Below are 15,647 nucleotides of genomic sequence, written 5' to 3'. Positions count from 1 at the left end.
GTAATACAGTTTTACAGAATAAATAATGATTATTGATTTGTCAAACATATGTGTGTATATGCATGTTTGTATGTGTATACACTTGCTGACAAAAGTCTTGTTGTTGATCTCAGAGCAGCAAATAATAACTGGACTTCTAGTTGATGATGTGTAAAAGTGTCAGAAGGTGGATTTCTCTGATCTGCATCAATCATCACCAATACTGCAGAAGACCTACTGGAACCAGCATGGAGGCAAGATTCTCATATAAATCAGTCAAGTTTGGTGAAGGAGACATCATGGTTTGGGGTTCATTCAATATGGAGGTGTGTGAGAGATTTGCAACATCAACAGCCTGAGGTATCAAGACATCTGTGCTGCCCATTACATTACAAACCACAGGAGAGGGACAATTCTCCAGCAGGATAGCGCTCCTCATACTTCAGCCTCCACATCAAAGCTCCTGATAGCAGAGAAGGTCAAGATTGGCCAGCCCAGTCACCAGACATGAATATTATTGAGCATGTCTGGAGTAAGATGAAGGAGGAGACGTTGAAGATGAACTCTGGGATCCTGCTGAAGGCTTTCTTCTTCATTCCTGATGACTTTATTAATCAGTGATTTGAGTCATGTCAGAGATGTATGGATGCAGTCCTCCAAGCTCATGATGGAGTCAGACAGGGGCGGACTGGCCATCTGGCAATTCTGGCAAATGCCAAAAGGGCCGGACCATTTTTTAAATGTGGGCCGGTCAGCTATTTTTTTAATTCATTTTTCATATGTATTGTTTTTTTTACATGTAAGCAGCTTTTATCTCTTGCAAGATGTGAATATTATGATGATGATGATGATGATAGTAAGAATATTAATCAATGTTAAGCATTGGCCCAATCGGCAACGACCGGCTGGTTTCGAGATGGGCCGACCCAATCAGAGGTTATGCAAACGTAATCAAAATCTGGCAAGGCTGTCAAACACACAGTACGTGCAACAAATTGATAGAGATGGACCATAAAAAGGGAAAGGCAGTCAAGTCAGACAATGCCAAATACATCAAGTTAACTGAACTAGTCTCGAAAGGGGGCAGTGCAGTGGCGCAGTGGGTAGCGCTGTCGCCTCACAGCAATAAAGTCGCTGGTTCCCTCAGCTGGGTCAGTTGGTGTTTCTGTGTGGAGTTTGCATGTTCATGTGGATTTCCTTCTGGTTTCCTTCACAAGTCCAAACACATGCTATAGGTGAAATGGGTAGGGCGATTGGGAATTGGTTAACCCAGTAATGGGTTGCAGCTTTGAGGGCATCCACTGTGTAAAACATGCTGCATAAGTTGGTGGCTCTAAGATTAATAAGGGACTAAGCCGTAAAAAAAAAATGAATGACATGATTGCATATATAAATGGGTTGTTTTTGTTTTAGTCACATACATTAAATGTTTAAATATCTCTTAAATATGGAACTGCTTATATAATTTTACCATCTGTACACCAATATAAGTAGTAAATGTGTGTGTCCGTGGGTGGGGCTGTGTCGGTGTGGTAATGTGGGCTGGTGTGGCTACAGTGCCAGGGCTGATTTTTAGTCCCAGTCCTCCCCTGGAGTCAGACACAATATTCATTCTGTCTCCACTGCAGCAGGACTTTATATTCTATACTGGACATTATTTCTGTTCAGTGATGAGACTTTAGTCTGAGCAGAGTCAGACCGCACTGTCCTCATCAAATCAGTCAACATCAAGACATGATCATATTTATTGAGCTCAAATCAGCAAAATCTAGAGGCCTTCGCCTTTCATAGAGACACTTCTGACACCAAATGATCAACTACAAGTCCAGTTATTATTTAATGTTACTGAAACTTGCATAGGCGACAAGACTTGCCAGGTAGAGTATGTATGTATTTGACTTCTAGAGCAACCATGTCATATTTTACTGTGTATTTTATGGATTTTTTATCATGCATCTCCTCTGGGTCAGATATAGAGCTGAATGTGTAATGATTTAGAGACCAGTGAAAGTATTCTCCTGCAGTTTAATGATATGGTATGGGCTGTATTGATTATCAGACACTCACTGCAGAAAACAATTCCTCAACATGAGTCTCTTTTCTATTCATCGCAAGCCTTCTAAGCAATTCCAGAGTGTGAATAAGAAACTCAATTAACCCTTGCAGACTCCAGGGTCAAGCCGTTTACATCTTCACGTAAATATCTGCTTTTAATTGGTATTATTACAATGATACCGGATGAACAGAGCTGGGTGAAGTACTCATTAATAATCACCAGTACTGATTACGAATTACATAACAAAATGTGCAGTCTCTTAGATTACACTTTTATGATAATGTAATCTGTCCACTTTTGGATTACATTTAGATTACTTTTGTGATTACACTACTTGATGACACAATAAAATGTGTAGTCGGGAATATAATATCTTAGATTACACAGTCATGGTAAAGTAATCTGACTACTTTTGGATTACATTTAGATTACTTTTTGTGCTAACGCTTATTTGATTACATGATAAAATGTGTAGTCTGTAATATAATATCTTAGATTACACAGTCATGGTAAAGTAATCAGACTACTTTTGGATTACATTTAGATTACTTTTTGTGCTAACACTTAGTTGATTACATGATAAAATATGTAATCTGTAAATGATATCGTAGATTACACATTCATGGTAAAGTAATCAGACTACTTTTGGATTACATTTAGATTACTTTTTGTGCTAACGCTTATTTGATTACATGATAAAATATCTAATCTGTAAAATAATATTGTAGATTACACATTCAGGGTAAAGTGATCAGACAAAATGTGTTGATAAAATGTGTAGTCAGTAATATAATATCTTAGACGAGTGTTTCTCAACTGGTGGGTTTTGGGTCGTGGGAACATTTTCAGTGGGTCACAGAGTGTGTGGTCAAAAAACAACAAATGTTTAATTTTTAACTTATTTTGCTTATATAAGACTTTTATTTTGAAATGTGCGAGCGTCAACTGTACCGTTTGACACGTAAAAATGTAATTTAAGTATAGCAACAAATATGTCGAAACACAAGTACGACCCTGAATATGTAAAGTATGGATTTACATATATTGATGACAAAAAAGGCTTAAAACCTCAGTGTGTCATATGCAGTGATGTGCTCTCACAAAAGCACTTTTAGAAACCAAACATTTGTCATTTTTACTTTGTAGTATTTCTATAATTTGAGACATTGTGTTAAATGACAATAATAAAATATTGTTTATATTTGTAAGTCTTTGTGATTTTCTGTCACTACTTGTGTATGTTAACAAATAAATACAAATTAATTATAATTCCTAAAATTACATTAGTTCCTAAAAATTTGGGTCGCGGGTTGATGACCATGTAAAAATGTGGGTCCCATGGCCAAACCAGTTGAGAACCACTGTCTTAGACTACATATCATGGTAAAGTAATCAGACTACTTTTGGATTACATTAGATTACTTTCATGATTACTTGATAAAATGTGAAGTCGGTAATTTGATACCTTAGATTTCATATCATGGTAAAGTAATCAGACTACTTTTGGATTACATTTAGATTACTTGTGCTAACACTTATTTGATTACACAACATTTTTACACAGTAATATCTTATCCTAGATTACACATTTATGTAATGCAATCTGACTACTTTTGGATTACATTTAGATTACTTTAGTACTAACCCTTATTTGATGTTGCATATATTGAAGTAGGATAATCTTTTGCTGTTTTGATAGACAGACATACAAAATATCATCATTCTTTATCAGCAAAGAAGAAATTATATACATGTAAACTGCTATTTTTGCTTTATTTTGACATATATGACAGTTTTCTTATAGTCAAGCTCAAAATGATTCATAATTGTCTGTTTATATAATCTAAATATGAACTTGTACCGTATGTCATATATGTAAGTTGCATATATACTCTTCTTTCCTAGTGAGCAGCAGAAACATGAAATTAAACAGCAATATTTAGGTAACTGGATGGTGAAGTTTTTACAACTGAACATTTAATATTTTTCTAACTAAATGGTAAAGTTTTTTTATAAACAAACATTAATGTTTTGATAACTGAATAATAACATTTTAATAATCGAACGTTAATGTTTTGATAACTGAATGGTCACGTCTTCATTACAGAATGGTAAAGTTTTAACAAGAGTAGGTTATTGTTTTAATAACAAAATGGTAATGTTTTAACGTTGTAGCTTTAATGTTTTGATGTTTTTTTTTTTCTATCAGATTTTCTACGCCGTCTTCAGTCTCTGTTTACCCTTTCTCCTCTTTCCTAGCGAGCAGCAGGTGACGTGTGAAATTGAGTTTTCATTTCCCTGCCATCAATTCTGACCGCTCACATTGGGTCGGACACCGGGGAGATGCTCAGAGCCGGACCACAAATAAACAAATAAAATCATTCACACAATCAAAAACAGCATCTGACCACTCTAGAAAATCCCTGAGCGATAGTGGCAGCATGACGAATGATCAGCTTCTGATCCCATAACCTAAATCACTCACAGTCTCACAGAGATATTTCAGAATGTAGATTTGGTTTCAGGTTTTTTTTTTATATTTTTGTGCCACTTGTGTGTCCTTGGGAATATTTAAGTCACATTTTAATAAGGTTTTTGTGGATAATGCATTCACTAACATGACCTAATAATGAACGATACTTGCACAGCATTTATGAATCATGTTTCAACATTTACTTATGCATTAGTAACATCAGAATTCATGCTTGTTAACATTGGGTAACATGGACTGAATTACTGTATTTACATTAAATAATGCTAACAACTGTAAATAAATGCTGTATTAAAAGTGTTGTTATTAAATACATTATCAAGACATAAATTTATTGTAAAGTGTTTAATTTTTCTTATAACTTTTTTCTTATCTATAATCCATTTACATATATAATGAGTGTGTGTGCTGTGTATATGTATGTGTATATAAACACAGTTAAAGACAATTATTATATTAAGATTATATTAAAAAGCATTTTAAATTAGAGACTACTATTTTAATAAAATGCATTTACAGCAGCAGAAAGGCACGTTATATTTCAGACAAAAGATACTGTAGTTTGGCACAGAATAATTGGCAAAATACAAGAACTGCTTTTATTCTGCAGACAAAATAAAAGTCTCCTGTATCTTGACCTCTGGATGACCCTAGATGTGCTCGACTGCACATTTCAATTGCATTGCAGTGAATCTGTGTCTAAGCGATGGGACACGATGCAAAAGCCGTAAGTCAGATTGTGAGAAATGCATGACTCTCTTAAAGACTGAAATGGCCTGTAAATGAGCGTCTGCGTCTGTCAGGAGATTATTTACAGACCTGAGCAAAGGTCACTTATAATGAGTCACTTTACTAATTGAACATGGTGATGCATTGAAACCATTTCCTTTGTGACACTCCACGCAGCTTTTTCTGTCCTTTTGTATAAACTAAAATGATATGATGGGTTAGTCCTGTATGGAACAAAATCAATGCCAAAAGTCTTGAATTAAAAAGCTTGTTGAATATCACAAACTGAAAAAAATAATACACCGTATTAACAAGTTCTTGCATTTTAATGACTTGAATTCCAGGGTTTGTATTTTTAGGTCCTGAAATTTAACATATCTGTTTATTTAAGCTGTGAATATTTCAACGAAAAATATTTCAAACACGTTTTCATACTTAAAAATTCAATAATTCATATTCAATTTTCAGATTTCACTTACAAAATATTCAATACCCTTTAAAAATACGTTGTATAATATTCAAAAGGTCATTTTCAGTTCATTTTATTTCAGTTCTAATATTCGCTTCCATAAATTCAGTGGATCAAATTCGACTGATAAAATTCAACATTACATCCGGGAACTGCAGGAGAAGCAATAGATTGCAGATTGAAGATAGCCAGCTGCTCTAGCTTTCACCAGCAGGTGGAGATGGAATAATGTAAGATTTTTAACCCAGTAAACAGGCGAGAAAAAGGCTAATAAAGGCACAAAAGTAGCATTCAATTTTAATATCAATGCCTTGGACATTATAAATAATAAAAAGTATGAGTAAAATGAGTAAATGAGGTTTTAGTCATCTATATTTGCCCTTATGTAACGGAAGCCAGCTGGTGATCGCGTAAAGCTCACCCCTCGGATCCAGTGACAGACGTTGTTCTGCAATCTTATCGGAGCTTGTCTCCCATGCTGGCTCGTTACCTGCTCGGACCGGTGCGGTTATGTGCACATAAACCGTCTTTTGATGAATATGATGTTACACATTGTCTATCTATTGACTCTTTCTTCCATAGACGCGAAGTATTATATTGACAGCTAAAGAATATAAACGTAAGAGAAACAGGAGAGGAAATATTATAATAATAATACAAAATAGATAAACATTGACAGGGCTAAGAACAATTACGAACAAAGATTTTCAAAACCAGAGAGATTTTATGAGAATGTCACAAAACAGTTTAATTGGAAATGTTAAACAGAGAGTTCAGGTATGATTTAAGGTTGGTTATGGACGGGGCGTCTGATTTAAAATAATTTAACATGCGAATGCATTAAAGGAGCGTCTTCAGTTATTCACACAGAACCGTCTAATATGGCATAACTATAAGGAGTAATGTTTGCGCTGTTTAAACGCAGCTATGTCAGGATTGGGATAGGTTATAATTTAATTATTTAAATTATGATTGTTATTATTATTTTATGACATGTATTGGGCTATTGCGCTTAAATAAGTCATCTGTGATTCTAAATTAATATTTCTATTTATCCTTTTTAGCTATCACTTTGCTATCGTCTTTCTCTTCTTTTTTTCTAGTTTTTGGGGTTCTGCCACGGTTAAATGTTTGCAAAATGTCTTTAGTTTGTCCAGATTATTGCTTTTCCTCTAAAATAGAGACGAAGCAGAAGGAAAATGAATGAATTGATGAATGAATGAAATGATTGACGTTTTTATGCATGTGCTGTGCGGCTTGCTCACGACAAAGACGAACGAGTGGCCGCGAGCTCCGGTGGCCAGTCAGAGCCAGCGCCCCACAGCAAACTGATTAAGAGATGCTGGTTGGCTGCCAATATATGATAGGAATTCTTCCAAAGTTTCAGATGACATCTGGGCGTGTGCATAATATTGTAAAATGAAAGTGAAAGTCATGACATTTGGCCAAGCATAAGAATCGCCTACAAGAGTGTTTCGATTATTATATTAATCATGACATATGTCATGCTTGGGCTTATATGAATAACACCTCGCTGTTTACCATTTCCGAAAGTGGAGCTGACGTCGGCGCGAAATTGCTTGTATAATTGTAAAAAGAGTGATGAATATTAATGGATTTCTTATATCTGTCATTTCTGCTAATATAATTGATTAGTGTGAGCTTATGAGTTTCCAACACAGCAAAAATGCATCCAGAATCCTAAACTAATAACTTTGTCAAGCAAAAATTATGATTTTATAAGCTACTGATTTTTAAAAAAAAACAAGAAAAAAGAAACTATTAGCTACCCTAGCAATTGTTTATTTAAATATGATCATCTCAAAATATAAAATAAAAACATAATGGTTTGACTTTGTGAAATCATAAACCACACTTGCAGAAAAGAGTTAATAGAAGAAATGAGCAAATACATTCTCTCCAGTAGATGGCGATTACAGCTCAGTAATAATCCCATGATGATGAACAGAGCTGCTTTGCAGGAACCCCTCAACCACGCATGTCAAACCACGCATTATAAACATTAATCTTATGAAACTAGCTCAAGTGACAACTATATTAAGTTTAAACCAGTTTAAATAAGTTTATGTTTAATAACTGCAAAAAAGATCAACATTGCTAATCATAAAATACAAACGGTCGCTGAAAAGTTATAAATAACGGTTTTCTCGTTTAATAAAAACAAAGTCAGTTATAACTGCCTATTATCAAACGACAGGCGACTCATTTTATTAGTTATCATTGGCTGCGACATTGCCACTTTTGCGTTATTATCTTTTTCTCGCCTATAGGCTACATAACACTAAAACAATAATCTGGACAAAGACATTTTGCAAACGTTTAACCATGGCAGAACCCCAAAAACTAGAAAAAAATGTCATACAATAATAATATTAACAATCATAATAATAATTTAAATAATGAAAATGTATAACCTATCCCAATCCTGACATAGCTGCGTTTAAACAGCGCAAACATTACTCCTTATAGTTATGCCATATTAGACGGTTCTGTGTGAATAACTGAAGACGCTCCTTTAATGCATTCGCATGTTAAATTATTTTAAATCAGACGCCCCGTCCATAACCAACCTTAAATCATACCTGAACTCTCTGTTTAACATTTCCAATTAAACTGTTTTGTGACATTCTCATAAAATCTCTCTGGTTTTGAAAATCTTTGTTCGTAATTGTTCTTAGCCCTGTCAATGTTTATCTATTTTGTATTATTATTATAATATTTCCTCTCCTGTTTCTCTTACGTTTATATTCTTTAGCTGTCAATATAATACTTCGCGTCTATGGAAGAAAGAGTCAATAGATAGACAATGTGTAACATCATATTCATCAAAAGACGGTTTATGTGCAAGTAACCGCACCGGTCCGAGCAGGTAACGAGCCAGCATGGGAGACAAGCTCCGATAAGATTGCAGAACAACGTCTGTCACTGGATCCGAGGGGTGAGCTTTACGCGATCACCAGCTGGCTTCCGTTACATAAGGGCAAATATAGATGACTAAAACCTCATTTACTCATTTTACTCATACTTTTTATTATTTATAATGTCCAAGGCATTGATATTAAAATTGAATGCTACTTTTGTGCCTTTATTAGCCTTTTTCTCGCCTGTTTGCTGGGTTAAAAATCTTACATTATTCCATCTCCACCTGCTGGTGAAAGCTAGAGCAGCTGGCTATCTTCAATCTGCAATCTATTGCTTCTCCTGCAGTTCCCGGATGTAATGTTGAATTTTATCAGTCGAATTTGATCCACTGAATTTATGGAAGCGAATATTAGAACTGAAATAAAATGAACTGAAAATGACCTTTTGAATATTATACATCGTATTTTTAAAGGGTATTGAATATTTTGTAAGTGAAATCTGAAAATTGAATATGAATTATTGAATTTTTAAGTATGAAAACGTGTTTGAAATATTTTTCGTTGAAATATTCACAGCTTAAATAAACAGATATGTTAAATTTCAGGACCTAAAAATACAAACCCTGGAATTCAAGTCATTAAAATGCAAGAACTTGTTAATACGGTGTATTATTTTTTTCAGTTTGTGATATTCAACAAGCTTTTTAATTCAAGACTTTAGGCATTGATTTTGTTCCATAGTCCTGACACCAAGCCAAAACCGCTTTTCTTACTTTGTCAGTTTTTTGTTTCTAGTCCAAATATCTAAAAATGCTGAATTAAGAGGCATTTTCTAGACAAGCAAGCAAAGGAAGTTTTCAGTTAAAACAGGCAAAATAATCCTGTTTTGCATTTAAATGAGATTATTTTGCTTGTTTTACGGAAAAACTCACTTAATTTGGACTCATTATTTCTGGAAACACAACAATATTTTTTGCTCGTCTGAAAATGCTTCTTGATTCCAGAATTTGTAGATATCTGGACCAGAAACAAGATGAAAACTTTAAGTAAGAAAAGCTGGTTTTGCTGTTCAACAAATGTTTTTACAATAATAATTTCTCTAATGGGCGAGGCAGTGGCGCAGTAGGTAGTGGAAGGGCATCCGCTGCGTAAAAATTTGCTGGATAAGTTGGCGGTTCATTCCACTGTGGCGACCCTGGATTAATAAAGGGACTAAGCCGACAAGAAAATGAATGAATGAATGAATGAATTTCTCTTATGGAGTAGTTGATGGGGAAAAAATGCCTGACTATCACATATTTAAGCAAAACCAAATGTTGGATTTTTGTGTATGCATCAATGTTAATTGTTGCTCAGTTTTTTTTTTATAAACAAGTGGAGATATGCTCATCTTTTTCCTTATTTTACAGCATTTAAAATTTTATTTCAAATTTTATTTAAATACAAAAAGCATTTAAAACGTAAAATGTATCATTTAAATTGTGTTGAAACTTTATGTTGAATTGTCTTCGCTAATGAAACCAAGAAGCATTTTCTAAACGAGCATTTTCAGAAATAATCTGCTATTAGAAAATAAACTTGTTTTAGCGTTTAAATAAATTTATTTTTCTTCTCCCATTGGCAGATTATTTTGCTTGTTTTAAGGTAAAACTTAGGGCTGTGCAATTAATCGAAAATCCGGTTTCGATTTCGGCTTCTAAGGATTATGAAAACCATTAATGGAGATAAGCGATTATTCCATCATACACCGCCCCCTTTCCAGTTGTACACATTTGTTGCTCTGCAAAGCTCAGCTCTACGTGAAAATGACTGAAAGCATGTGCTGTAATGTAACTTTTGCAGCACAGGATGCGCATCATTCATATTTTTAAAAGCGCGAAAGAGCACGTGCTGTTGTGTGTGTGTACGCCGCGCTTCGCCTCGGACAGGCTCGGAGACGAGCAGAACACACACATCTAAAGTTATCTTAATGTGAGCGCTTTAATGGTCAAATACATGCACATTTATTTAGTGATTGTTTGTTACACAAACGAGGGTTAATATGAATAAACAAGTTGAGAATCAAAAGACATGTGAAAGAGAAACCATATCAGAGCCACACTATTCTTAAAGTGACAGCACGCAATATTCCTGCTGCCGTCTGTTTTTATTATTAATCAAACAACAAAGGGAGAAAATCCCTCACTGCTCTTGACTGAAGCACTTTTGTAGCTAAAGTGTTTTTCGTACAGTGAAGATGCTTAAAGCACAGTTTAAACATAACAGATTTAATAACTCATCCCTAATAACTGATTTCTTTTATCTTTGCTATGATGACAGCACATTTTATTTTACTAGAAATTCTTTAAGATACTAGTATTCAGCTTAAAGTGACATTTAAAGGTTTAATTAGGGTAATTAGGCAAGTCATTGTATAACAGTAGTTTCTTCTGCAGACAATCAAAAATATATATTTCTTCCAGAGGCTGATAATATTGACTTTAAAATAGGTTTCAAAATATTTAAACCTGTTTCTATTCTAGCCGAAATAAAACACATAAGCCTTTCTTCAGAAGAAAAAATAATACTGGGAAATATTCCTCTGTTAAACATCATTTGGTATATATATATATATATATATATATATATATATATATATATATATATATATATACAGTTGAAGTCAGAATTATTAGCCCCCCTTTGAATTATTTTCTCATTTTTAAATATTTCCCAAATTATGTTTAACAGAGCAAGGAAATTTTAAATTTTCACAGTGTGTCTGATAATGTTTTTTCTTCTGGAGAAAGTCTAATTGTTTTATTTCGGTTAGAATAAAAGCGGTTTTTAATTTTTAAAAAATCATTTGTGGGACAATATTATTAGCCCCTTTAAGCTAATTTTTTTTCAATAGTCTACAGCTGTGGTCACCAAACTTGTTCCTGGAGGGCCGGTGTCCTGCAGATTTTAGCTCCAACCCTAATCAAACACACCTGAACAAGCTAATCAAGGTCTTACTTGGTATACTTGAAACATCCAGGCAGGTGTGTTGAGGCAAGTTGGAGCAAAACCCTGTAGGGACACCGGCCCTCCAGGACCAGGATTGGTGACCCCTGGTCTACAGAACAAACCATCGCTATACAATAACTTGCCTAATTACCCTAACCTGCCTAGTTCACCTTATTAACCTAGTGAAGGCTTTAAATGTCTCTTTAAGCTGTATAGAAGTGTCTTGAAAAATATCTAGTCTAATATTATTTACTGTCAACATGGCGAAGAGAAAATAAACCAGTTATTAGAAAAGAGTTATTAAAACTATTGTGATTAGAAATGTGCTGAAACAATCTTCCCTCCATTAAACAGAAATTGGGGGGTGAATAATTCTGACTTCAACTGATAATTGTTTTGAATAATCGAGATTACAATTATGACCAAAATAATCGTGATTATGATTTTTCCCATAATCGAGCAGCCCTAGAAAAACTCACTTCATTTTGACTCATTATTTCTGAAAAGCAAGACCATTTTTTGCTTGTCCAGAAAATGCTTCTTGATTTACATTTTTAAAAGATATTTGGACAAGAATCACAGTAAAGCTGGTTTTGTAGTTAAACGTGTTTTTTATTAATAATCTCACTTATGCATACATAAGTTAACTATAATTAACTTATTTAATTTAATTTGTAACTAGTTAAAAAAAATGAATGCCTGCTTTTGACATGGTTAAATAGGTGATGTTAAGCAAAACTAAATGTTGGATTTTTGTGTGTGCAAAATTGTTAATTGTTGCAAAAAATTTTATACACAAATGTAGATTTTTTTCATCATCTTACAGAATTTAAAAATGCATTTTAGATTTGCATTTAAATCCAAAAAGCATTTAAAGCTTACAATTTATCATTTAATTTGTGTTGAAACTCTTCTGAATAACACAAATCAAAAAAGATCTTAGCTTCTTAAACGAAGAAGCATTTTCTAGACAAGCAACAAATATTATGATCTTTTCAGAAATAATGAGACCAAATAAAGTGAGTTTTTCCTTAAAACAAGCAAAATAATCTGACATTTTTCTTTCTCTTCCTTATATGGCATTTAAAAGTACATTTTAGTATTTTGTTTCAGTCCAAAAGCCATTTAAAACTAAATATTTATCCTATAAAACATCATTTAATTTTTGTCAAAACTAATAATATCGAATAATCTAATACTATCGAAAACTAATAATCCAATAATAACATGAATAATAACATAAATGATAAGTTATATCTAAAAGTAATGTTTGCATAGTGTATTTAAGGACATTTTGTCTTGTAAATATTAACAATAATAATTCCTTATATTTCTATAGCGCTTTCCTAGACACTCAAAGCGCTTTACACAAAAGTGGGAATCTCCTCATCCACCATAAGTGTGCAGCATCCACCTGGATGACGCGACGGCAGCCATATTGTGCCAGACCGCACACCACACACCAGCTGATTGGTGGAGAGGAGACAGAGTGATGGAGCCAGTTATGATAATATTAGGTACACCTGTTCAACTGCTCATTAACACACATTTCTAATCAGCCAATCACATGGCGGCAGCTCAATGAATTTAGGCATGTAGACATGATCAAGACGATCTGCTGCAGTTCACACCGAGCATCAGAATGGGGAAGAAAGAGAATTTAAGAGACTTTGAACGTGGCATGGTTGTTGCTGCCAGACGGGCTGCTCTGAGTATTTCAGAAACTGCTGATCTCCTGGGATTTTCACGCACAACCATCTCTAGGGTTTACAGAGAATAAAGAGGAAATATCCAGTGAGCGGCAGTTCTGTGGGCACAAATGCCTTGTTGATGAGGCCAGAGGTCAGAGGAGAATGGCCAGACTGGTTCCAGCTGATAGAAAGGCGACAGTAACTCAAATAAGCACTCGTTACAACCGAGCTCTGCAGAAGAGCATCTCTGAACACACAACACGGCCAACCTTGAGGCGGATGGGCTACAGCAGCAGAAGAGCACACCGGGTGCCGCTCCTGTCAGCTAAGAACAGGAAACTGAGGCTACAATTCACACAGACTCACCAAAACTGGACAATAGAAGATTGGAGAAACGTTGCTGCTCTGATGAGTCTCCATTTCTGCTGACACATTCAGATGCTCCGCTCACAATTTGGCCTCAACAACATGAAAGCATGGATCATCCTGCCTTGTATCAGCGGTTCAGGCTGGTGGTGGTGGTGTAATGGTGTGGGGGAGATTTTCTTTGGGTCCATTAGTACCAATTGAGCATCAACGCCACAGCCTACCTGAGTATTGCTGCTGACCATGTCCATCCCTTTATGAGCACAGTGTCTCCATCTTCTGATGGCTACTTCCAGCAGGATAACGCAGCATGTCATAAAGCTCAATCATCTCAGACTGCTTTCTTGAACATGACGATGAGTTCACTGTACTCAAATGGCCTCCACAGTCACCAGAGCTCAATCCAATAGAGCAGCTTTGGGATGTGGTGGAACGGGAGATTGGCATCATGGATGTGCAGCCGACAAATCTGCAGCAACTGTGTGATGCTATCATGTCAATATGGAGCAAAATATTTCCAGTAGCTTGCTGAATCTCTGCCATGAAGGATTAAAGCAGATCTGAAGGCAAAAGGGGTCCAATTTGGTACTAGTAAGGTGTACCTAATAAAGTGGCCGGTCAGTGTATACTGTTTTGTATTCTATATCCTCAGCCATAATGTTTTCAATAATATATTTCTGATGATGATTTAAGCGTTCTGCACACTTTTCAGTCTTCAGATGTTTAGCAGTGAGAAATCTCTTATCAATGGAAACAATTAAACAGAGCTGAATGATAATGCAGCAGGTCAAGGTCTGTTCATTGATCTGCATTTCCCACCTGTGCACATGCTGGTGATGATGATATACTGTTACTGTATGCATGACCTCGCTGTAAGGTTAAAGGTTAAACAGTAACGCTATCTGAAACAGTAATGCTATCAAAATTCATGGAGAAAACCAACATTCTACCAAAGCAGATGAAAATTAATTTAATATCATCCCACTGCTAATTTTAAAAACAGTTTCTTAAAGTCCACACAAAATCAAAATTGACAGTGTTTACGTTGCTAGCTAACAACTGTTAGTCATGGAATGAACAATTAATAAACAAATAAATTAACAGTTCAACAATTGTTAAACAAAATAAAAGTTAATCAGCTGAAAAAAGTTTGTTTTGGTAATTTGTAATCAAAATCTGACTAGACATTTTATTTTAGTTTTTATCTATATTATTTTATATTTTTAAAGCCTATTGTGATTTATTGCGTATATATACATTAAACATATATTATAATTATTATTATTATTATTACTATTAGTAATATTATGAATATTATTACTATTATTATTATTACTACTATTATTACTGTTATTGTTGCTATTATTATTTTTATTATTACTATTATTTTTTTACTATTATTATTATTATTTTTTTATAATTACTATTACTGTTATTATTGCTATTATTTTTATTATTACTATTATTTTTTTACTATTATTATTACTTTTATTATTATTACTATTATTATTATTACTTTTATTATTATTACTATTATTATTATTATTATTATTACTTTTATTATTATTACTATTACTGTTATTATTGCTATTATTTTATTATTACTATTATTTTTCATTACTATTATTATTATTATTGCTGTTATTATTGCTATTATTTTATTATTACTATTATTTTTCATTACTATTATTATTATTATTGCTGTTATTATTGCTATTATTTTTTATTATTACTATTATTTTTCTATTACTATTATTATTATTATTACTGTTATTATTACTATTATTATTAATAATAATATTAACACTGGATATATTGCAGTACGGTTCAAAGCACTGTATTTACCATCAATTACTCTAGTATTTATTTTATATGACATTAAGGCAAGTATGAGTAATGATTTCAAATGAATCGAGCTGAAATCTGCTATTATTACTTATTATATCGGTGTATTACCGAGCGTCAGTGAGGAGGATGCGCATCGCGCGGAAACACC

The 15,647-nt window shown here is 33.9% G+C and overlaps 1 protein-coding gene and 1 long non-coding RNA gene across 2 annotated transcripts in view; one reads left to right on the top strand and one right to left on the bottom strand.

The window, feature by feature from the left end:
• The window catches only part of myo18b (myosin XVIIIB), an 880,426-nt gene that overhangs the window by 458,422 nt on the left and 406,357 nt on the right, over positions 1-15,647 (bottom strand). The window lies entirely within an intron of this gene.
• The window catches only part of LOC147842218 (uncharacterized), a 167,245-nt gene that overhangs the window by 31,172 nt on the left and 120,426 nt on the right, over positions 1-15,647 (top strand). The gene's annotated exons all lie outside the window — the stretch shown is intronic.

The sequence above is a fragment of the Danio rerio genome, chromosome 10 (assembly GCF_052040795.2).
Source record: "Danio rerio strain M-AB ecotype USA chromosome 10, GRCz13ab, whole genome shotgun sequence".
Taxonomy (NCBI): Eukaryota; Metazoa; Chordata; class Actinopteri; order Cypriniformes; family Danionidae; genus Danio; species Danio rerio.
The sequence above is the reverse complement of the archived record's forward strand: the minus strand, read 5'-3'. Positions and strand labels throughout refer to the sequence as shown.